Source organism: Triturus cristatus, chromosome 1_2 (assembly GCF_964204655.1).
Source record: "Triturus cristatus chromosome 1_2, aTriCri1.1, whole genome shotgun sequence".
Lineage (NCBI taxonomy): Eukaryota > Metazoa > Chordata > Amphibia > Caudata > Salamandridae > Triturus > Triturus cristatus.
The window spans coordinates 129,462,063-129,486,336 of NC_140580.1; the positions used below are offsets into that span (position 1 = coordinate 129,462,063).

The following is a 24,274-nucleotide window of genomic DNA, read 5'->3' on the forward strand; positions in this document are numbered from 1 at the left end:
TCTCTGCTCCCCTTCCCAGCCAGAGTCATTGAGAAAGTCATCAACGCCTAACTTTGAGTTCATTGAAATGAACCACAACCTGGACTTCTCCCAATCGGGCTTCAGAAGCAATCACAGCATCGAGACCACTCTCCTCGCCGTTACAGACATCTGCACCCTCCTCGATTGAGGCAAGGCTGCTGCCCTCATCCTCCTGGATCTCTCCGCCGCCTTTGACACATCTCCCACCGCACCCTCTGCGCAAGACTCCACAATGCCGGCATCCGCAGCAAAACCCTAGAATTAATCCGCTTTTCCTCACCAGCCAAACAGTCAGACTCCCATCGTTAAACTCATAACCCACAGAGATCAGCTGCGGAGTGCCTTAGTAATCCTCCCTGAGCCTCACCCTCTTCAACATCTACATGCCCCCGCTTGCAGCCATTGTCAGAAGCCACGGACTCAGCATTGTCTCCTATGCCGAGGACACCCAGCTGATTCTCTCCCTCCCAAACGAACCTACAGCTGCCAAAAGCAACTTACACAACGGAATGAAGGCAGTCTCCACTTGGATGATGGACAGCTTTCTCAAGCTCAACTCAGACAAGACCAGAGTCCTCAACTTGGGCTCCACCCCCTTCACCTGGGACAACTCCTGGTGGCCCACAGCACTCTGAACCCCCTCACACCCACCCACATACGAAACCTCTGCATCACCCTGGACTCCTCGCTCCATGCAGTCTCATCCACCTGCTTCCACACTCTCCGCCTGCTTCGTAAGATCTTCAAATGGATCCCCACTGAGTCCAGGAAAACGGTCACCCATGCGCTCGTCAAAAGCAGACTCTACTACCGCAACGCACTCTACGCCGGCATCACCCAGAAACACCTAAAGAAACTGCAGAACATCCAGAACGCCTGTGCCAGACTCATCCTGAACATCCCACGCCACAGTCACATCACTGGCCACCTGAGACCTTCACTGGCTTAATATTAACAAAAGAATTACTTTCAAGCTCCTCACGCACGCCTACAAAGCCCTCCACAACGCTGGACCTGCATACCTCAACCACCACCTCTCCTTTTACACTCCCACCAGACATCTTCGCTCTACCCAACTAGCCCTGGCCACCATCCCACAGATCCCCAAGACCACAGCTGGAGGAAGTTCCTTCTACCTTGCTGCGAAGATCAGGAACTCCTTGCCTCTGCACCTCAGGCAATCGCCATCGCAATTCAAGAAGGCCCACAAGACCTGGCTGTTCGACTGAACAGCAGGACCCCCATCCTCACTGCCCCCCTCACCCACCCCAACCACCCCACCCCCCCAACCACCCAGCACCTTGAGACCCTAGCAGGTAAATAGTCGCGCTTTACAAGAAACTTGATTGATTGCCATCTAGAGTTGGGCTCCGATGTTTACGTGTTATTTTTCTTTGGAGAAAATCTTACTTGGCAATGAGCATTGTTAATTTAGTAATTTATTGGTCACTTCACTCTGAGGGTTGAATGGACGTTTAACCAAGGCATCCTACAATGGAAGTCTTGAATGTGCTTGGTGAGGGGTCCCTTAGGTTAGCACAATTTGAGCAGAAGGCCTTAGGGGCCCTCTTTAGTACCTCAGGCCCTAGGTACCAGAATACCATTTACTAGGGACTTACAGAGGGTGCTATAGATTTTGCCAATTGGGGGTACAATTGTATTGTTTTGGGAAAGGGCTCTGGCACTGGGTACCTGGTTCGCAGAACCCAGTGCACTTTGTCGATCACATCATGTACCAGGCAAAAAGTGGGTGTGACCATGCCATTCCTACATTCAGGCACACAGTGAGGGTGCTGTCGTGCTTTCACTCATGGTTTGCACCATGACACGCAGGCTGCATGCAGTTTGTATGTACGTTCCTTAGGGTGGCATAATACATGCTGCTGCCATGAGGGACCTTCTTTAGTACCCATGTCCTGAGGTACCAGGGGTACTACTTACACAGGACATATAGAAGTGCTGAAGTGTGTGCCAATTGTATTACAATTAGGCCATTTTACCTTGTGTTTAGGAAAAGAGCACTGGTCCAATATTCTACCCTGCAAAAACACTCTCTCCCCAGAACATCAGACACTTCTCAGGGAGGAGGATCAGGTGCTCCTCCTCAAAGGGGCCATAGAACCTCATCAACAAGGCACTGGAGTATACTCTCTACTTCCGGATCCCCAAAAAGGATGGCTCCCTCAGGCCCCTAAACTAATACATCTTGTCAGAACACTTTCTCATTGTCACAATTCAGGATGTCATCCTGCTTCTGCAGCAAGGTATCTTCATGGCCCTCTTGACCTGAAGAACGCCTATTTTCACATACCAATGCAACTAGCCCATCGCGGATATCTCAGGTTTGTGATCAGCAGAAGGCATTACTAGTTCAAGGTGCTAACTTTCGGGGTGACCACTGCACCTCGGGTGTTTACCAAATGCATTGCTGTGGTGGCTGCTCACCTGTGCAGGCAGGGGTTGAACGACTTTGTCCTACCTGGACAACTGGCTGATCAAAAGGGCCACCTGCCAACAATGCTGCGAGAGCACACAGGTCACGATAAACCTCCTAGACTAGCTGGGGTTTACCATCAACGCCATGAAATCTCACCTCCAAACCCTCCAGATCCAACACTACCTAGGAGCAATACTCCGCTCAGAAGTTGGCTAGACTTAGCCAAACCAAACCCAGGTACAGTCCTTCCAGGCACTGATTCCTCAATTCCAACCAGATGAGTCAGGACAGTCATGTGCCTTCTAGGCATGATGACCTCCTGCATTGCCATAGTTATGCACGTCATGTCCATGTCATGTCCATGTCATGTCCATGTCCACTTGTGGGACACCCCCGCGCCGCACGGCCACCAGCTGCTGCGTGTGCCCCTTGCCTGCCCTCTGCCTCGCTGCTGCTTCGTCCGCCGGCTGCCGCCACTGCAGTTGTTTGTGCCCCTGCCTTGACGTGAATCTGTGCCTGCTTGGTTTAATTATCTTTTTTTTCCCCTTGTTTATCGTATTTTTGCTTGCTTTGTGGTTATTTCATTTTCCCCGTGTTGCTCTCCGCCCCGCTTTTGCCTTCTGTAACCCTCCCCGCTCCCGCCTCCCAGCTGCTCCGCCCACCCTTGTCTTGACGTGAATCTGTGCCTGCTTGGTCTAACTCTCTTTTTTTTCCCCTTGTTTATCGTATTTTAGCCTGTTCTGTGGTTATTTCTTTTCCCCGTGTTGCTTTCCGCCCCGTTTTGCCTTCTGTAACCCTCCCCGCTCCCGCCACCGCCGCCTGTCCCCGCCCCCTTTGCCTTCTGTAACCCTCCCCGCTCCCGCCACCGCCGCCTGTCCCCGCCCCCTTTGCCTTCTGTAACCCTCCCCGCTCCCGCCTCCCAGCTGCTCCGCCCACCCGCGCACTTGGCCTTAAATGGCGACCGTGCGACGCAGGTGAGTGTGACCCACTTGTGGGACACCCCCGCGCCGCACGGCCACCAGCTGCTGCGTGTGCCCCTTGCCTGCCCTCTGCCTCGCTGCTGCTTCGTCCGCCGGCTGCCGCCACTGCAGTTGTTTGTGCCCCTGCCTTGACGTGAATCTGTGCCTGCTTGGTTTAATTATCTTTTTTTTCCCCTTGTTTATCGTATTTTTGCTTGCTTTGTGGTTATTTCATTTTCCCCGTGTTGCTCTCCGCCCCGCTTTTGCCTTCTGTAACCCTCCCCGCTCCCGCCTCCCAGCTGCTCCGCCCACCCTTGTCTTGACGTGAATCTGTGCCTGCTTGGTCTAACTCTCTTTTTTTTCCCCTTGTTTATCGTATTTTAGCCTGTTCTGTGGTTATTTCTTTTCCCCGTGTTGCTTTCCGCCCCGTTTTGCCTTCTGTAACCCTCCCCGCTCCCGCCACCGCCGCCTGTCCCCGCCCCCTTTGCCTTCTGTAACCCTCCCCGCTCCCGCCACCGCCGCCTGTCCCCGCCCCCTTTGCCTTCTGTAACCCTCCCCGCTCCCGCCTCCCAGCTGCTCCGCCCACCCGCGCACTTGGCCTTAAATGGCGACCGTGCGACGCAGGTGAGTGTGACCCACTTGTGGGACACCCCCGCGCCGCACGGCCACCAGCTGCTGCGTGTGCCCCTTGCCTGCCCTCTGCCTCGCTGCTGCTTCGTCCGCCGGCTGCCGCCACTGCAGTTGTTTGTGCCCCTGCCTTGACGTGAATCTGTGCCTGCTTGGTTTAATTATCTTTTTTTTCCCCTTGTTTATCGTATTTTTGCTTGCTTTGTGGTTATTTCATTTTCCCCGTGTTGCTCTCCGCCCCGCTTTTGCCTTCTGTAACCCTCCCCGCTCCCGCCTCCCAGCTGCTCCGCCCACCCTTGTCTTGACGTGAATCTGTGCCTGCTTGGTCTAACTCTCTTTTTTTTCCCCTTGTTTATCGTATTTTAGCCTGTTCTGTGGTTATTTCTTTTCCCCGTGTTGCTTTCCGCCCCGTTTTGCCTTCTGTAACCCTCCCCGCTCCCGCCACCGCCGCCTGTCCCCGCCCCCTTTGCCTTCTGTAACCCTCCCCGCTCCCGCCTCCCAGCTGCTCCGCCCACCCGCGCACTTCGCCTTAAATGGCGACCGTGCAAACGCGCAGCGGCCACGCGCAGCAGGTGCGCCGACTGAGCGCCGAAGGTGCGCCAAAGGTAAGCCCGTCTGCGCCCGTCCGCGACCGGATCGCGTCCAGCGCCAGGACCCCTGGCCCACGAGGACCCCGACCTACCCGCCTGACGTACTCCGCCGCCACCCTCATCGCTCTCAACACCGGCCGACTCCCGATTTGCCACCAAGCCACACCACGATGCACCCACGGACCTTTCAGCTGCCACGCCTGCAAGTTCTCCTGCACCCAGACCAGCCGCACACCAGCACCCGCAAAGTCGAACATCAGCAGCACCCACCTCAAGTGCATCCTGCTCAACACCCGCTCCGTCCACAGACACGCCATCGAACTCTGGAACCTCCTAGACGCCACAGCCCCGGACGTTGCCTTCCTCACGGAGACCTGGATGAACGCCTCTTCAGCTCCTGACATCGCCATCGCTATCCCAGAGGGCTACAAGATCGTCCGGAGGGATCGAAACGCCAACCAGATGGGAGGAGGCATCGCCATCATCCACAGAAACACCATCCGGATCACGACCAGCACCGACAACACCCTGACCAGCGCCGAACACCTGCACTTCCAGATCCACACCAACCCGAACACCACCCTCAGAGGCACCCTGATCTACCGACCCCCTGGACCACGCACGCAATTCAGCGAGGACATCGCCGACTTCGTCAGCCCGCATGCCCTCCCCTCCGCTGACTACATCCTCCTGGGAGACCTCAACTACCATCTGGAGAACAACAACGACCACAACACCAGCACCCTGCTCGACAACCTCGCCAACCTGGGACTCAAGCAACTGGTGTCCACCCCCACCCACCTCGCCGGACACACACTCGACGCCGTCTTCTCATCCAGCACAGACATCCTCTTCAGCCACGCCACAGAGCTTCAATGGACGGACCACAGCTGCGTCCACTTCACCTTCAAGAGAACGACGACCCACCAACACCAGCAACAAGCCGCCCACAGAAGCTGGAACAAGATCACAGCAGACCAGCTCGCCACCTCCCTGAGCCAGCACCCTCCTGCCAGCTCAGCGAACCCCAGCCAGGCCGCCGACAACCTCACGAAGTGGATCAGCGACTGCGCGGACGAGCTCGCCCCGCTGAGGACCCCGCCTGGCAGACCCGGCAGCAAGAAGGCCCCATGGTTCACCGACGAACTCAAGTGCTCCAAGAAGAACCTCCGAGCCCTCGAGAAAGTCTGGAAAAGGGAACCGACACCGGACAACAGGACCTCCTACAAACTTGCCACCCGGAAACACCACCAGCTGATCCGCGCCGCCAAGAAAACAGCATTCAAGGACCGGTTGGACAACAACGCACACAACAGCAAGGAACTCTTCAACATCGTGAAAGAGCTCTCCAACCCCAGCGCAGGAAACAACGACATCACCCCATCGCAAGACCTCTGCAACTCCCTCGCTTCATACTTCCACAACAAGATCAAGGACATACACAGTAGCTTCAACAACCAACCATCGCACACCATGACCGTCCAACCACCCCCACCCACCACCACCCTCCACGCCTGGACCCCGATCAGCACCGAAGACACCACCCGCACGATGAACTCCATCCACTCCGGATCACCGACCGACCCCTGCCCTCACCACGTCTTCAACAAGGCCGACGCTGTCATCGCACCCCACCTGCGAGACATCATCAACACATCCTTCGACACCGCCATCTTCCCCGAGAGCTGGAAACACGCCGAACTCAGCGCTCTACTCAAGAAACCAACAGCGGACCCCACCGACCTCAAGAATTACCGCCCCATCTCGCTTCTCCCGTTTCCAGCCAAAGTCATCGAGAAGACCGTCAACAAGCAGATGGCCGCCTTCCTCGAGACGAACGGATCCCTCGACCCCTCACAGTCCGGCTTCCGAGCCAATCACAGCACCGAGACCGCCCTCATCGCCGCCACCGATGACATCCGAGCCCTGATGGACAATGGAGAAACAGCGGCCCTAATCCTCCTAGACCTCTCCGCGGCATTCGACACGGTCTGCCACCGCACACTAGTACGGCGCCTCAGCAACATCGGAATCAAGGACAAGGCGCTGGAATGGATCATCTCCTTCCTCGACGGAAGAACACAGAGAGTCCGCCTTCCACCGTACAAGTCAGAGGCCTCCGAAGTCATCTGCGGCGTCCCACAAGGATCATCTCTGAGCCCCACCCTCTTCAACGTCTACATGAGCCCCCTCGCGGCCATCGTACGCAAACACAACCTCAGCATAATCTCCTACGCCGACGACACCCAGCTGATCCTCTCCCTGACCAACGACCCCGCCGCCGCCAGAGCCAACCTGCACGAAGGGATGAAAGAGGTAGCCGAGTGGATGACGACCAGCCGCCTGAAACTGAACTCGGACAAGACGGAGGTTCTCATCCTGGGCTCTTCACCCTCCGCCTGGGACGACTCCTGGTGGCCTCCCGCCCTGGGCACCGCACCCAAACCGACAGACCATGCACGCAACCTGGGCTTCATCCTGGACTCCTCCCTCTCCATGACCAGGCAGGTCAACAACGTCTCCTCGGCGTGCTTCAACATCCTACGCATACTTCGGAAAATCTTCTGGTGGATCCCCACCGAGACCAGGAGGACCGTCACCCAGGCCCTCGTCACCAGCCGACTGGACTACGGTAACGCCCTCTACGCCGGTACCACCGCCAAGCTCCAGAAGAGACTCCAGCGGATCCAGAACGCCTCAGCCAGACTCATCCTCGACATCCCACGATCCAGCCACATCTCCGGACATCTGAGAGACCTTCACTGGCTCCCCGTCAACAAGAGAATCACCTTCCGCCTCCTCACCCACGCACACAAAGCCCTACACGACCAAGGCCCGAGCTACCTCAACAGCCGAGTCAACTTCTACGCTCCCACGCGCTACCTCCGATCAGCCAACCACGCCCTCGCCGCCGTCCCCCGCATCCGAAGAGCGACTACAGGAGGAAGGTCCTTCTCCTACCTGGCCGCCAAGAACTGGAACTCCCTCCCGACCGACCTGTGCCTGACCCAAGACCACCTCTCCTTCAGGAAGAAGCTGAAGACCTGGCTATTCGAGCAGTAGCGGCACCCCCCCCCCCCCCCAGCGCCTTGAGACCCTACGGGTATGTAGCGCGCTTTATAAGTGTCATTGATTGATTGATTGATTGATTGCTTATGATTCCATTACAGGAATGCCTAGCGGAGCAATGCTCTTAAGCGAAGGGTCATTGGGAGGATCTAGTGTTGATCGGCCACCACACTTATCATTCTTTGCAGTGGTGAATCACCAACAACCTGTTGCAGAGGTGCCCTTTTCTCAACGCAGTTCGGCAGGTGACCATCACAACGGACAGGGTGTGGTGCGCACTTGCAGTACATGACTGTCCAGGCCAATGGGAACCTACCCAGACACCAGGGCCTCCACATCAGTTTCCTGGAGTGGTTTACCGTTCATCTGGCATAGAAGGCTTTCCTACCTAATCTGAACAGTAAAGTTGTTCTCGCCTTGATAGACATGATGGCCATTAACTACCTTAATAAACAGCACTCTGTCACCCCAGCTCTGTTAGCCGAGAGCATTTAGTGGTGGACTCTCCGCTGCAAGATTCACCTCCTGGTGGAGTATCTCCCAGGAATAGATAATTACTTCGCTGCCCTCAGCAGAATGCTGAATCAAGTGCACGAGTGGGAGCTCCACTCTAGAGTTCTCCTCCCTTAATTCCAGCAGTGGTGGTACCCTCATGTAGACCTCTTCATTGCTGTCAAATGCCCAAACTTTGCCTCCAGGTTCCCACAGTCCATGAGCAAAGCACTATGGATGAATTGGCCAGGGATATTTGCCTATGCTTTTCTGCCTCTTCCCCTACTTCCGTTTGTGGTTCAGAGGCTACTGTCGACATCCCTTGGCCTCATCCCGGTGGCCCCCACTTGGGCCCTCCAGCCCTTGTTCACCACCCTACTGGAACTTAATATTCTCTCGTAAGAGGCTCCACAAAGGCAAGACCTTCTCACGCAGAACCATGTGGAAATCAGGCACCAAGGTTGCTCAGTCTTGTGATCTGGCTCCTGAGGTCTTGGAGTTTGGATGCCTAAACCTTCCACCTGAATGCATGAGCTTCCTTAAAGAAGCACACAGGCCTACCACGCGCGCCAGTTATGCTCTCAAATTGAATCAGTTTGTCCATTGCCACTCTAAGCAAATCGATCCTTTGACCCCTTAGGGGCCAGTACATCGTCTGCTACCTACTCCACTTGCAGGTGTGTGGTCTGGCCTTCACTTCCATTCGCTTTCACCTGGCTGCAGTAGTTGCCTATCTTCAGAACAGACAACACATCTCCCTCCTCCATATACCAGTTACCAGGGCTTTCATGGAGAGCCTCACGAGTATTCCCTCCTTGGGTCTCCCCGGGCCCTACGTGGAACCTCAACATTGTCCTCACAAGACTGAGTACCCCCCTTTGAGCAGCTCCACCCCTGCCCCGTTCAATTCCTTTCTTAGAAGGTGCCATTTCTCGTTGCCATTACTTAACGAAAGCGTGTGAGTTCCAGCCATTAACCCTAAAGAAACCTGTCTTTGAGTGACACAGGAACAGGGTTGTCCTCTGCACCAATCCTAATGTCCTCCCAAAGGTTGTCCCCCCGTTTCACCTAAATCAGTCCAGTGAACTTCTTTTGTTCTTCCCACAACCTGACTCTGTTGCAGAACGGGCTCTCCACACCTTAGATCAGAGGTCTTCAAACTTTTGTAGGTTGAGCCCCCCCAGCTGTATTGTTTTAGATGTCGGGGGCCCCCCACCACCTGACAAATTTGTGGAATCTGGTACACTGAATAATCAACCGCCACCCGCATATCCCAGGCATATTCGGCAAATAATGTTCAACACAATAAGTGTGTTTAGTAAACTGCAGGTTTGTGAGTGGGTGTGGTTAAATGGCAGAGGCTTATTACTCAGCTCAAAACACAGTTTTCCAAGATAAAATGTGCACAAATTATTTTTACTAGGATGCTTTGTTTTACACATGACATATCAGGATAATAACACCACCAACATTAATGTGATGAGTGTGCCTGTTTTTCGCCACATACAGAAATTCTTAAAGTGTTTGCATCTAATATTCATAGATAGTGATGTGTGTTTTCACTGTTGTAACACCGCAGCAGCCCACTAATTTGACAGCGCATATCTGTGACATCCTCCAATTTCTCATGTGTGAGGACCCGTTCTGATCTAAAATAAACTTTTTTATGGTTGTTGCATCAAACACATTTCTCTGCAAATAGTAATAGACTCTCTCACATCAATCACATTAAAAAGAAATGAAAAAAACTGTATTTACAAGAATCTGTTTAGGAATTATTCCAGGCAATCAGGGCAAAAACAGAGCTGTCACTATCAAGGGGCCCCCTGAAAGGCTGGATTGCAGTGCATGTAAATGTGTACTTTTGTAATTTAGGACGAAAACCTTGATGGGGTGCAAGATGCCCATACTTTGTAAGGGGTGGTGCAACTAGACCTGAAATTTGGTGGCGGGGCTAACACACCCAGCCATGGCTGGCCCTAGCACTGGTCGCACACAGTGCAACAGTTTTTTTTGGTGCCCCCTCCCCCATTTCCTCCTTCTCCATGAATTCCCTCACTACCACTCACCAACAATGCACCTCATCTCTCTATAGCTACCTTTCTGACAAACGTTGCATTTTTTTTATAACGCATCTCATAGTTTGCTCACACTCAGTTCGTCTTTGTAGCAGGCACATTAACCTTCTGCGCTGTATGAGTTGCAGGAGTACCCATGTGAGTGCACGGTAAGGGATGCGACAGTGTGAGAGTACTTGCAAACGCAACGCCTCCCAGAAGCCAGCACCCGGTGCGGTGGCACGGGTCGCACCACCCTAAAGCCAGGCCCTGGCTGCAGCAGCCCGGGCTGAGACACAATGGGGTGGGGGGCTAAAGCCCTTTTATCCCTATGGGCGTTGCGCGCCTGATGGTATCCTACTGCTCCAAGAGACAGCACAGGTCGAAGGTTGGGGGTCACTGAGACAGAAACGCAGACAACATCACACATGTAGAAAATCACCTTCTAATGTGCAATGAATTGTGGGAATGGCTTGTAAACCAATATTTAGGGCACATTTTACAACAAGAGTCCATGGGTGTTGCTGCCCCTCTGTCCTATACTGAAGGAAGATGTGCAGTAACTGAAAGCAAGACATAAACCAACTGTGTCACTTTTACGCTCCTCCCCTTTTCTCCTAGTATTTCTCAGGTGCAGGCCTTCGATGCTGGTAATTACACCTGCATTGCCTCCTGCCAGGCGTCTGTAGCCGAGAGGACATTCATCCTTCTGGTCCAGAGTAGGTGCCCGTCGCACTTTATTGGATGACATACTTAAGTATGAAAGTCGTACGGGTAGAATAAATAGAAAAGGTTATAGAAACCTCAGCCAGAAGCAGTGGAAAGGAAAGGGATCTCTGTGATTGTCTAATTATTCCTGTAGAGAAGGCAATTGATTTAACGTTATGATAAATTTTGAAACCCCTGGGTTTCGGGTGGCGCAGGTGTAGCACAGTAGATGCCTCCGCAGATGTTATCTCCCTATTTACGTATTGTATTTCAGTGATGGTATCTTGTCACATTTTGGCACTTCAAAGCAAATCAAGATAATGCTACAATACCAAAAAATGCAAACTGAGATGGAACTAGGGAAATATAGACATTCATAGCAAGCAAACCGTGCATGGCGTGTCAAAGGTGGAAGCAGAGGACATGCATTACAGTATAATCAGTGGAACTCCAGAGTGTGGTTTATGTAAAGTGCCCTGCTGGAATTTAAGTGGTTAAAATCTAAGGTCCAAGCTCTCTTAGCGCAGAATTCGACATTCTAAATGGGGCACAAACACTGTTTTCTGCAGATTCTGAAGTTACTGCAGCCCTGGAATGAGGCTATATGCAGGGGCATTGATACCCCAGGAGATGTTTGTGTAATTTTAAGAGCAATGTTCTCTCCGTTCTGGGAAGAGCTAAGAGCTAACCGTCCCAGGACAGGATTAATTCCTAGAGCTGAAATGTTGGTTGCTTTCGGTTTCATAACAGAGGAGTTTCTTTGAATTCTACTGCAGCTGAAGCACTTCAGCTCTAGGAATTAACACCTTCTTGGGAGGATTAGCTTTTCAAAATAGACTAAAGCATGGGCACCTCGTGCCCCACCGATTTCCCCTCCCTCCCCCCTACAGCCCTCTGTTACCGCCGAAGCCCCGGGCTGATTATCTGCTGCTCTGGAGGGACAGTGGAAAAGAAAGGTGAGTTTAGGGTGGAGTGCGCGCCCCCCCTGAGAGGGTGTCGCGCACCCCTAGGCGGGCGCGCCCCACAGATTGAAGAACTCTGCCTTAGATGTAAAGTGAGCCCTTGTGTACTATGTCGATAGAACAAAATCTTTCAGGAAGATGCATCAACTCTTTGTTGCATTCTCTAAGTCACATAAATGAAAGGCCCTGTCCAAATCAGGCATAGCGAGAGGGATAGTCAAATAGATCCAAACATGCCACGTGAAAGCCAAAAGGGTTTTCCTAATCCTCCTAGAGCCCACTCTACAAGGAAAAATGGGGCCTCTGTGGCCTTACTAGGCAATATTCATATAGCTGGCTTCTGTAAAGCAGCTACATGGTCCACACTACACACCTTCCCGAAACACTACTGTGTGGATGTGATTGCCCCCCCCCTCCCTCCCCACAAGCTAACATTGGTCAGGCAGTACTCCATGTACTTTTTCAGTCCTCTGCAACTCCCACTGGCTAGCCACTGCTTTCTAGGAGGGACTGCTTTACAGTCTATGCACAGCATGTGTATCTACAGCCACACATGCCTTGAACGGAAAATGTCACCATGTAGGTATCTGTTCATGGCATGTAGTGTAGAGTAATGCAAAACCGGGTAAGAAAAGGGTCTAAGGGACGTTTTAAAGACCTGCGCGGATTAATCCCCACTCTATAAAGGACAAAACACAAAATCCTTGGGTCTCATTAAGAGCACAGACAGTGCACTAAGCACAACCTTTCACTTCACACACTGCATAACGCATTTTCAGTCACATTGTTTTCATGCTCCATTGATCTTAGGAGATCTAGCCACTGGATCACACTAAAACATCCGCGAGCTCCTCCTAACATGTGCAAGGAGTTGTAGCTCCTTGGTTGCACCAGGCTTTCAGCCAAGAGGAGATCCCAGATGATGAAGCATGCCACTTCGGTGGGTGATGAGATTCCGTACTCTTAAATAGGACTTCCTTAGCTTGTCCCTTTTTTTTTCTCCTATTTTTTTCCCTTTTGTTGTGCTTAGTGCACTGTCTGTGCTCTTAATGAGACACGCAGATTTTGTGTTTTGTCATGCAGTGTAGAGTCACATGCGTCCTCCCAGGATGCCGTTGCAGTAATCACACTTTCATATTTCTTTCTTTTTTTGAACTGGCATCTCTTGCCATACATCGCTTCACTCCACTTCATCCTCACCCGCCGTGTGGGAAAACAATCTAACAATGTAGTTGATGCCCATGCGCATTTCAAGCGAAAGAAGGAGTGCCAATACCTTGTGACATGAAAGTCTTTTTCGAAGAAAAACTATTTGAACACATCCAGGCCCAACACTAGATGGCAGGAGTATGCACGGCATGTGAATCTACAGCACTACATGCCATGAACATATGCTTACATGGTAAGTAACATTTTCCTTTTTTTCAGGGTTCCTGTTTACCAATGTCCTGCACTGAATTAAATTCTTTTTGCCACTTAAGAGACCCTCTCCTTCTAGGGACCTCAATCTAGTCCTTTCAAAACTCATGGGCCCCCCATTTAAAACCTAGACCTTAACCTTATTTGAAACAATTTCTATCCTACCAGGAATCCTCCACAGCACGGGTACTCATAGTACGGCCCGCGGGCCGCCAGCGGCCCGGCAAGCCTTCCTTGGCGGCCCACGGACCTTGCAGGCAACATACCTCTGTTTTTTTATATCGCCGGTTGCAGCAGCGCGGAGCTATGGGGGCCGGGCGATTCTTTTAAAAACCATTCACTTGTTAATAAGGCTTTGTTGTATTTCACCTCTTCTTAGCGCCCCTGCATCTCCACTCTGATTGAGTGGAGATGCAGGGGCGCTTTTGAGTGGAGATGCAGGGGCGCTAAGAAGAGGTGAAATTCAACAAAGCCTCATTAACAAGTGAATGGTCTTTAAAAGACCTTTTCAGTACTTGGGTGCGGCGGCTGTGTGTGTTCCAGGGAAGCTGTCTCAGCGCGGGGTGAGGTGACAGGGACAGCAGGGTGAGGTGAAGGGGGGGGGGCAGCAGCTAGTGAGAGCAGCGGGTGAGTTTACAGCAGAAGGAAGACAGTGTGACAGAGGGAGGGAGAGGGAGAGGGGGAAGACAGAGAGCAGGAGACAGAGAGGGAGAGACAGAGAGAGAGGGAGACAGACAAGGAGACAGAGGGAGGGAGACAGAGGGTGAGGGAGGGAGGGAGACAGAGGGGGAGACAGAGTGAGTGAGACAGAGGGAGAGAGAGGGAGGGAGACGGGGAGAGAGAGGGAGGGAGACAGAGGGAGAGAGATAGGAGGGAGAGAGAGAGGGAGAGGGACGGAGACAGGGAGGGAGACAGAGGGAGGGAGACAGAGGGAGAGAGAGAGATAGGAGGGAGAGAGAGAGGGAGAGGGACGGAGACAGAGGGAGGGAGACATAGGGAGGGAGACAGAGGGAGGGAGAGAGAGAGGGAGAGGGACGGTGACCGGGAGGGAGACAGAGGGAGAGAGAGTTAGAGGGAGGTAGAGAGAGAGGGAGGGAGACGGGGAGAGAGAGGGAGAGGGAGAGAGACTGAGAGAGGGAGACAAACAGTGAATGAGAGGGAGGGAGGGAGACAGAGAGAGGGAGGGAGACAGGAGGGAGGGAGACAGGAGGGAGGGAGACAGGAGGGAGGGAGACAGGAGGAAGGGAGACAGGAGGGAGACGGAGGGAGGGAGACAGGAGGGAGACGGAGGGAGGGAGGGAGGGAGACAGGAGGGAGATGGGCGGAGAGAGGGAGGGAGACGGAGGGAGGGAGGGAGACGGAGGGAGGGAGACGGAGGGAGGGAGACAGCGAGAGAGGGAGACAGAGGGAGAGGGAGGCAGACAGAGGGGAAGGAGGGAGACACAGAGGGAGGGAGACACAGAGGGAGGGAGACACAAAGGGAGGGAGACAGAGGGAGGGAGAGAGACAGAGGGAGGGAGAGAGACAGAGGGAGGGAGGGAGACAGAGGGAGGGAGAGGGAGGGAGGGAGACAGAGGGAGGGAGAGGGAGGGAGGGAGACAGAGGGAGGGAGACAGAGGGAGTGGGAGGGAGGTAGACGGAGAGAGGGAGGGAGGGAGAGGGTGAGGGAGAGAGGGAGGGAGGGAGAGGATGAGGGAGACACAGAGGGAGGGAGACACAGAGGGAGGGAGACACATAGGGAGGGAGACACAGAGGGAGGGAGACACAGAGGGAGACAGAGGGAGGGAGAGGGAGGGAGAGAGAGGGAGGGAGAGGGAGGGAGAGGGAGGGAGGGAGAGGGAGGGAGAGAGAGAGGGAGGGAGACAGGGAGAGGGAAGGAGAGGGAGACAGAGACAGAGGGAGGGAAGGAAGGAAACAGGGAGGGAGGCAGAGGGAGGGAGGCAGAGGGAGGGAGGCAGAGGGAGGGAGGCGGAGGGAGGGAGGCGGAGGGAGAAAGGCAGAGGGAGGGAGGAAGGCAGAGGGAGGGAGGCAGAGGGAGGCGGAGGGAGACAGAGGGAGACAGGAGGGAGAGGGAGACAGGAGGGAGAGGGAGACAGGAGGTAGAGGGAGAGGGAGACAGAGGGAGACAGAGGGAGAGGGAGACAGAGGGAGAGGGAGACAGACAGAGGGAGACAGACAGAGGGAGACAGACAGAGGGAGGGAGACAGAGGGAGGGAGACAGAGAGAGGGAGACAGACAGAGGGAGACAGACAGAGGGAGACAGACAGAGGGAGACAGACAGAGGGAGGGAGACAGACAGAGGGAGGGAGACAGACAGAGGGAGGGAGACAGACAGAGGGAGGGAGACAGAGGGAGGGAGACAGAGGGAGGGAGACAAGAGGGAGGGAGACAAGAGGGAGGGAGACATACAGAGGGAGGGAGGGACTGAGACAGAGTGAGGGAGACACAGTGAGGGAGGGAGACACAGTGAGGGAGGGAGACACAGAGTGAGGGAGACGCAGAGTGAGGGAGGGAGACACAGAGTGAGGGAGGGAGAGACAGAGGGAGAGACAGAGACAGAGGGAGAGACAGAGAGAGAGACAGAGGGAGAGACAGAGAGGGAGAGACAGAGAGGGAGAGACAGAGAGGGAGAGACAGAGAGGGAGACAGAGAGGGAGACAGAGAGGGAGAGTGATAGACAGAGGGAGAGAGAGAAAGAGAGGGAGAGAGATCGAGGGAGACAGAGAGAGGGAGAGAGATCGAGGGAGACAGAGAGAGGGAGAGAGATCGAGGGAGACAGAGAGAGGGAGAGTCATAGAGAGAGTGATAGAGGGAGACAGAGCGAGACAGATAGATAGATAGAGATGTGTGAATGTCGGGTCTGGTGGCTCAGTGGACGAAGGCGTCCGCTGCAGGGGCCTGTGTTCAACCTCATGATGGTCACAGGTTTTTTTTTTGCTCTAGCCCCGCCCCCTCCCCCACTGCCCCCGCCCCCACCGGTGCGGCCATCGGCCACAAACCACACTGTAAATTTGGCCCCCGAGAGAAAGTTTGTGAGTACCCATGCTCGACAGTGTTCCAAAAGAATAGGACAATTGAGATCTCATACAGGATTTCTACCTAAAGTGGCATGATTTTCATATTAATCAGTCAGTTTCACTTCCATCATTCTTTTGGAATCCTTCGTTTCCAGAAGCACGATCTTTACATACACTAGGCATGAGGAGAGTACTGAAACCGTACCTACAAAAATACATTCATTGACACAAATATTTGTATTTGCAACTTGTACTGCTTTAGATCACATTCTGTGTATGCTCCTAGGTTCAAAGTATCACAGCTTGTTTTTCTTTGAAGAAGTGCTTTCAGTTTCAAGGTGAGTGATACCTTCATGAAACCCACATCGCACTAGGATCCAGATTCCACCTCAGATTGCTTTTTGTTTTCTGTCATTTGGTTTGGGCATGTTCTCCAAAGAGTAGATTTTTCATAGATTCACATGTGTAAATATTCCCGATTCGGCTGGTAATCCTTGGTAGGCAATTTTATGAAGCAGTCCCTTATAAAGCACTTAAATAACGTAGGAAACATACATATACTACATGCAGCCTATCCTCCTTTAATCACCCGAAATCTGACCAGTTAGGTGGATAGGCGGAGAGCTCTGTCAGCTATGCCCCTCACAGAGGCACGAGCTGGCAGATTTTCTGCAGATGTTGGTTGGAAGTAATCATCAGGGGCCCTTCTCCAGTTTTTTTTTTATTTTTTATAAATTAAAACAGTCTTAAGTTTTCAGTACTAAATTCATCAGAGAAGAGGTTGTGCTTGTTTTACTTTTTGCGAAGTGTACTGCATGTTGAAAAGAAATGCCTACATGGAACATGAGCATTCAAAGTGCAGCACCATGACCACAATTTCAGAAAATAGTACCTTTGTTTCACATGCTTGAAGAAAATGCTTAAGTATATAGATGTAAGGCTAACTTTGGTGTATATGGAGGCAGGATAAAAACGTAGCTAGCTAGCCCTACACCTGAGAAGTTGAAAATAAAGTTGCCATTTAAATTTAGTAAAAAAGAATCCTGTCAGACTCCTGAGGTGACTAAGAGATCCACTGAGCCTATCGCTAAGGTCATCAAGTGTATCACTGGTGCATGCATCTGAAACAGCTGTGCTGAGTAATTGTGCTTTTAAAACCAGCAGCTTCAACCCCTTACATCATAATTTTCCTCTCAAGACATCGAATTGTATTCGTAGCATGTGTTGGCCGTAGATACATATGCATAACATTATCCTGCCATCTAGTGTTGGGCTTGGGCGATTACAAGTTGTTTTTCTTCTAAAAGGTCTTTTTGAGTCACGAGGTATAGACTCCTCCTCCTCCAGTGTGTGTTGTGCATGTTCCTCGGCTCCTTTGTTAGATGGCTTTTTAGGCTTTCGGTATTGTTTCCGAGCCGATAAATCACAGATCCGAAAGACAGAAACTGGTAATACCTCTATATTCATAGTTCCCGCCTGGGGCGGCGTTACTCGACTACTTCAACTTCATTATACAGAAATATGTCCACGAAGAATGGAAAATACGCCCTTCAGTTTTTGACCTAACTGCCACGCTAAATATTCCAGATAGGATTTACGTAAAGTATGTAATCTAGGTTTATCTCCAGAACACAAAAAAAATCCTGTAAGGCGTGCTTAGTGTTTGGATCTAAAAAGACGCGTCAAATGAAGAGAGCGTCGTTAGGCTCATACAGCCATGCAGTGGCACAGAAGATGCTCTATATATCTTCCGGGATCTGTCGCTAGACCCCAGTCAAGAACAACAAGAAACGGAAGCACAGTCAGCGCCAACAAATGTACAGATAATACTGGCAACCAGTAGAGGCAGTTCATACTCCGAGCCCGACTCCATACAAGGGTACGTAGTATGAATCGGGCTCTGTATATACCATATCAAAAAGAGATATAGTGTGCAGAGTCCAGTAAGTCCCCAAACACATAGCAGAGGATAAAGTAGATACTACCTTACTCTCAATTTAGTGGTAGCTGGGCTGAGCAGTCAGGCTTATCAGAGGGTAGTGTGAATGCATTTTTTGTGTACACTCATACAAGGCAGCAACACACACTCAATGACTAACTCCAGGCCAATGTTTATAAAAATATGACTTTAGTTACTTTAATGTTAGGAACCAAGTGGAACTTAGTTACAGGCAAGTAGACTTTTTCAGTTATGCAGTACTTTCAATATACAGATGGCAAATGTTTGTATAAGCATTTGAAATACTTTACAGGTGCATGAAATACTTTTCAATATCAATAAGATACTCTACAGTTCTCAGTATAAACACTTAGTGCAATATAGAGAGAAATCAATGCAATCCTATGGGAGGAAAGACAGGTAAGTCAATTTCAGGTAAGCACTCGATTTACAAATTCAGTCATTGGCGATTTTGACCAACACTTGGCAACGGTCGGACCAAGGTAGGTACTGCACCACCAGTGGCACTGGAGCAGCTGGGTGCAGAAGTCACTGCGCTCAATGTTAGCCTATAGAAGCTGGGGGTACCGCGAAGCAGGTAAGTACACGCGGTTCAGGGACACAGGCCCTGGAGGTTGAGGTCAGCACTGTAGGGGCCACCAACAAGCACCAAAGCTGCACCACCAGTGACAAAGGGGCGTCCCGGGTGCAAATGGGGCGTCGGCTGTCCTATAGAAACCAATGGAGATCGTCGGTTGGAGATGAAGGCTGCAGGCTCGGTCCAGAAGACTGCCTGAAGGAATCCAACGACTGGAGAATTGAGTTGGATAGTTGGGGGATGCCGGGACACCGTCGGTTGGGCACTCCAAAGCCTGAGAGCTGCGGGTGGAGTGGTGTCTTTAGAAGTTGGGTTTCTCTCACCAGATCTGGTTTCGGTCGGGGGGACCCTTCAAGATGAGGCTTCAGGCATTGTGAGAAAATTCAGAAGAGGTCCTCAAACGCTGGATTACAGATCAGGATGTCACTGGATCGTTGGACCACCTGGACTTGGGCCGAGGGTGACTGGTGCAGAGTGGTGAGGACTCGTAGTTCTAGGAGGCACAGGAGTTCTTGTTGAAGGTTGCTTTTGCTGGCCAAACCCGGTGTCCACAGGAGAAAGTCTTTATTGAAGGCAGCTCAGGTCTCTGCAGTTGCTGGCCACCGGACACCAATTTCTTTGAGCAGGGTCGCTGGTGGAGGAGACAGGCCTGTAGGGCTGGGGGCCAAGTCAGTTGTTGTCTTCTCCACTGCTGCACGACTCTTCGGTCCTTCTTCTTTGTAGGTCGTCTAATCTGAGGAACAAGGTTCAGGGAAGCCCTTTAATGCTAAATTTAAGGATGTTACTGAGGGACCAGAGAGGGTCCTTAAAGACTGCAGCATGTATAAGGGTGCTAAGGGGCCCGACGCCAAACACATACACACTGCCATTGCAGGCTATGTGTTGTGGTGTGACTAAACTAAGAGTCGACATGGTACACCAACCTTGGTGCCATGCCTTCACACCTCTGCCTGTGGCATAGGTGTGTCACCCCTCTGGCAGGCCTTACAGCTCTAAGGCAGAGGGCACTATTGTAAGAAACTGGCTCTATATATACTGCACCAAAGTGAGGGCCAGTGTATATAAGAGTCCCCAAATGTAGGTAGAGGTTAAAGTTAGATAGAACCTTGCTCTCTAAAGTGGTAGCTTGGTCGAGCAGTAAGGCAGTATCAGAGGACAGTGTTAAGCATTTGATGTACACACTCAGTCAGCAAATTAATTCACACACTCAAGGACTGAACTCTAGGCCAATTGTTTTTGTATAAAAATATATTGTTTATATTTAGAACCAAGCAAGCCTTGTACAGGTAAGCATTAAATACTCTTCAGTAATAAGTTACTGGATATAGAACAGTTGAAAAATGCAATATGAAATGTACTTTGTTTGATTTACAGGGGAGCAGTAGTATGAAGCACTTAGCAAATGCAGTACATTGAAATGAATAGGCTTTTTCAACAAATTGCAGGTAAGTTACTTTTTCTAACTCCGTGCTGGATGCCTAGATTCAGCACTGGGACATTTCCTGAAAATAGTTGAGAAAATGCGTTTTGGTTATTGTTTCGATTTTTAAGGAATATTTCAAGTTTCAACTTCACACTCGTTCTATGGAAGGAAAACAGGTTATCGGTTTGCAGGCAAGTAACCGACTGTGGGAGTTAAGGTTCTGGGGTTAGACTCAGGGGTCCCCCAGGGTCAGTGATGCACTGAGATTGCACCCTCAGCGGCACTAGGGCGGCTGGGTGCTGAGTGTTGTTGCCCAATGTTATCCTATGGAGGCTAGGGGGCTTCCGGTTGGTGGCTGCTGGCTAGCAGGCCACACGGCTGTGTGAGCAAAGCTCCTAGGGTTTAGCTCAGGGCAAGTTGGGGACCAAAGTAGCAACAAAGGTGCACCCTCAGCGGCACTAGGGCGGCCGGGTGCTGTTTTGAGGTCGTGTGCCCTATTGTTTCCAATGGAGAACCTCCAGGGCAAAGAAACACTGCAGGCTCGGGACGAGTATCTTCTGGGTGCGACCACCACTTCGAGGGGTAAGTTGGGATGTCGTGGGTTGGTTTGGGCACACAAGGCTGTGGGGCGTCGGGTGCAGGGGTACCTTGGGACGTCAGATTTTCTTACCTGCTCTGGTCGCGGTAGGATGGGGTCCTCTGGATTGAGGCTGCAGGCGTCGTCTGGAGGCTTGAGGCAGGTCTGGGGTTGCCGGATCTCTGGTCAGGATCACCGGGGGGACCTCCTTGTGGTGTTGGTTCACTCGAGCTCTGGCTGGGGTCGGCGGGTGCAGAGTGCACTGGATTTGCGGTCTCTGGCTGGAACCAGAAGCCGCAGTTTAAACACGTCCAGTGTTCTCGGGGGATAGTCCTTGAAGTGAAGGCAGGCAGGTCTTCCGGGGTTTGTGAGGTTGCTGGCTGCAGGACATGCCGGGATTTCGCAGAAGCAGGTTCGAGGGGAGACAGGCCTGTAGGGCTGGGGCCAAGTCAGTGGGCGTCGTCCTCTTGTTAGCTCTGCACCGCTCTTCGGTCCTTCTTCTTATCTTCTTTTCTTGTGGTTTCTAATCTGAGGAAGCAAGGTTCAGGGTGCCCCCTAAATACTAAATGTAGGGGCGTTACAGGTAGATAAAGGGCAGGGATCAATGGGTCCCTTCCGTGGGGTGGGAACACCCCCAATTCTGCCACTCTCCTGTGGGAAGGGGGCCTGAGCCTGTCCCTGGTTGGCTCGGTCCCCCCATCCTCAAGATGGCAGGGGCTCGAGGTTGTGTTTCACCTCGCCTCCCCCACCTGAGGGATGGAGTTGGCAGAGGTGGGCACACCACCTTTCCTCACTTGGGAAAACCAGTGGGGACCAGTTGCTGAAAGCAGCAATTGGTCTGGAGAAGCTCACAAAGGCGGCATGCCTTTTGAAGCTTCTCCTTCGTGAACCCCGCCCATCCTGGGAGAGGAGGCTTGGCACCTCGTCCCAGGAGGTGCATCGTTTCAGGACCCCGAGAGCGGCAATCTCTCGACCCAGTGGTCCAGAAACATGTCTGGTGGTGGCAGCCTAAGCAGCCACTCAGTCAGGTAACTAGGAGTTGGTCGAGTTTCAGGGGGCATCTCTAAGATGCCCTTTGTGGTACATTTTACATTAAATCTCACACTGGCATCAGTGTGGGTTTAATGTGCTGAGAAGTTTGATACCAAACTTCCCAGTCTTCAGTGTAGCCATTATGGTGCTGTGGAGTTCGTAATGACAAACTCCCAGCACCATATACTCTTAATGGCAGCACTGCACTTACAGTGCCCAGGAATGGACTTGGGCACTGTAGGGGTACAGAGCTCATGCTCCTGTACCCTCACCACTGGCATAGGGCACCCAGCTAGAGGGGTGACTGATGTATGCCAGGGCAGTGGTTTGTGGGCATGGCGCACAGGGATGTGTGCCATGTCGACTCTTCACTTTGTTCTGCACCAAGGCACTCAGTCTGCAAAGGCAGTGTATGAGTGTCAGGGTACAGGGTTTCTGAGGTTGGCACAATAAGTGCTGCAGCCCTTCGAGGACTTCTCTGGTCACAGTGCCCTGGGTACCTGTGGTACCATTTACCAGGGGCTGACATGTGGCCAGAGATGCCAATTGGGTTTAGGCTTCAATGCAGTTTTAGGGAAAGAACATAGGCCCTGGGTACCTGATTAGCAGAAGCCCAGGGCACACTCAAAGAACATCGGCAATTCAGCAAAAAGTGGGGGCATATCATGCAAGAAGGAGGGCACTTTCTCACAACTATACTACAGGTGAGGGCATAGCTGCATGAGCAGTATGCCCTTACCGCGTCTGAGTCCATTCTTGCATGAGTCTGAGTCAAGAGCAGTGAAGCCATTTTGAGTAAATGGGCTAGGAGTTTGTCATTACGAACGCCACAGCTCCAAGATGGCTTTATTGAAGATTAAGAAGTTTTGTATCAAACGTCTCAGCATTATGAACCCAGACTGATGCCAGTGTTGGATTTATTATAAAATACACTCACAGGGCATCTTGGAGATACCCCTGAAAAACGACTGACTTCTAGTGTATTGGCTGACTGGTCCCTGCCAGCCAGCCGCCACCAGACTGGTTTCTGACCTCATGGGGTGAGAGCCTCTGTGCTCTCGGAGGCCAGAAACAAAGCCTACTCTTGGTGGAGGTGCTTCTCACTTCCCCCTAGCAGGCATAGCAACATATGGCGGTGAGCCTCAAAGGCTCTCACCTTGTGTTATGTTGATTTGGGCTGCTCCAACTAGTGGGGATGCCCAAATCCCGCACTCCTGCCCCCCCCCTCCCCTCAGGCTGCCCCACTTTTGGTAGCAGAACAGGTGAGAAAATTAGTAAACAGAGTACTAGTGTCCACCATGGCTTGCCATATCCCAAGAGTTACCTGGAGCTGAGGTGAACACCTCTCTCAAAAAATCTCCATCTTGAATTGGAGAATTAGGCCAAATAGAAACAGGGATGTGCCCCTCTCCCTAAAGGGAGGGGGCACTTGAAGGGTGTAGTCACCCTAAGGTGTAGTCACCCTAAGGGACAGTAGCCATTGGCTACTGACCTCCAACCCCAGTAAAGCCCTTAAATTCAATATTTACTCCAGTATTGGAGCTTTCATAGATTCACATGCCTGAATAATTCCCCGTCGTCGAGACGGGAGTCTCCGGTATATAAAAAAGCAATGCTTAGTTGTGAGAAAGTGCCATCTTTCTTGCATGGTATGCCCCCACTTTTTGCTGAATTGCTGAATGTACTTTGACTGAGTGTGCCCTGGACTCCTGCCAATCAGGTGCCAGGGCCTATGTTCCTTCCCTAAAACACAAAACACAAATTGGCAAACCCTGGCCACATGTCAGCCCCTGGTAAATGGTACCCTAGGTACCCAGGACCTTGTGACCAGGGAAGGCCTCTAAGGGCTGCAGCACTCATTGTGCCACCCTTAGAGGCCCTGTACCCTTACACACACACACACACACACACACACACACACACACACTGCCCTTGCAGGCTGGGTGTCTTAGTACAAGACAAAACAAAGAGTCGACATGGCACACATCCGCCCACCACCTACACTGCCATGACATACATCAGCCACCCCTCTAGCTGGGTGCCCTATGCCAGTGGTGTGGGCACAGGAGCAGGAGCCCTGTGCCCCTACAGTACCCAGGTCCATTCCTGGGCACTGTAAGTGCAGTGCTGCCATTTAAGAGCACATGGTGATGAAAGCTCGTCCAACACGAACTCCACAGCACCATAATGGCAACACTGAAGACTGAGAAGTTTGGTATCAAACTTCTCAGCACATTAAACCCGCACTGATGCCAGTGTGGGATTTAATGTACCAAGCACCCCAGAGGGCATCTTAGAAATGCCCCCTAAAACCTAACCTTCAATCCACGTCTGTTCTGAGGCTACC

General features: G+C 52.0%; 1 pseudogene across 1 annotated transcript in view; it reads left to right on the forward strand.

Annotated features, from left to right (window-relative positions):
* The window catches only part of LOC146866946 (lysine-specific demethylase 5B-like), a 455,463-nt pseudogene that overhangs the window by 205,528 nt on the left and 225,661 nt on the right, over positions 1 to 24,274 (forward strand). The gene's annotated exons all lie outside the window — the stretch shown is intronic.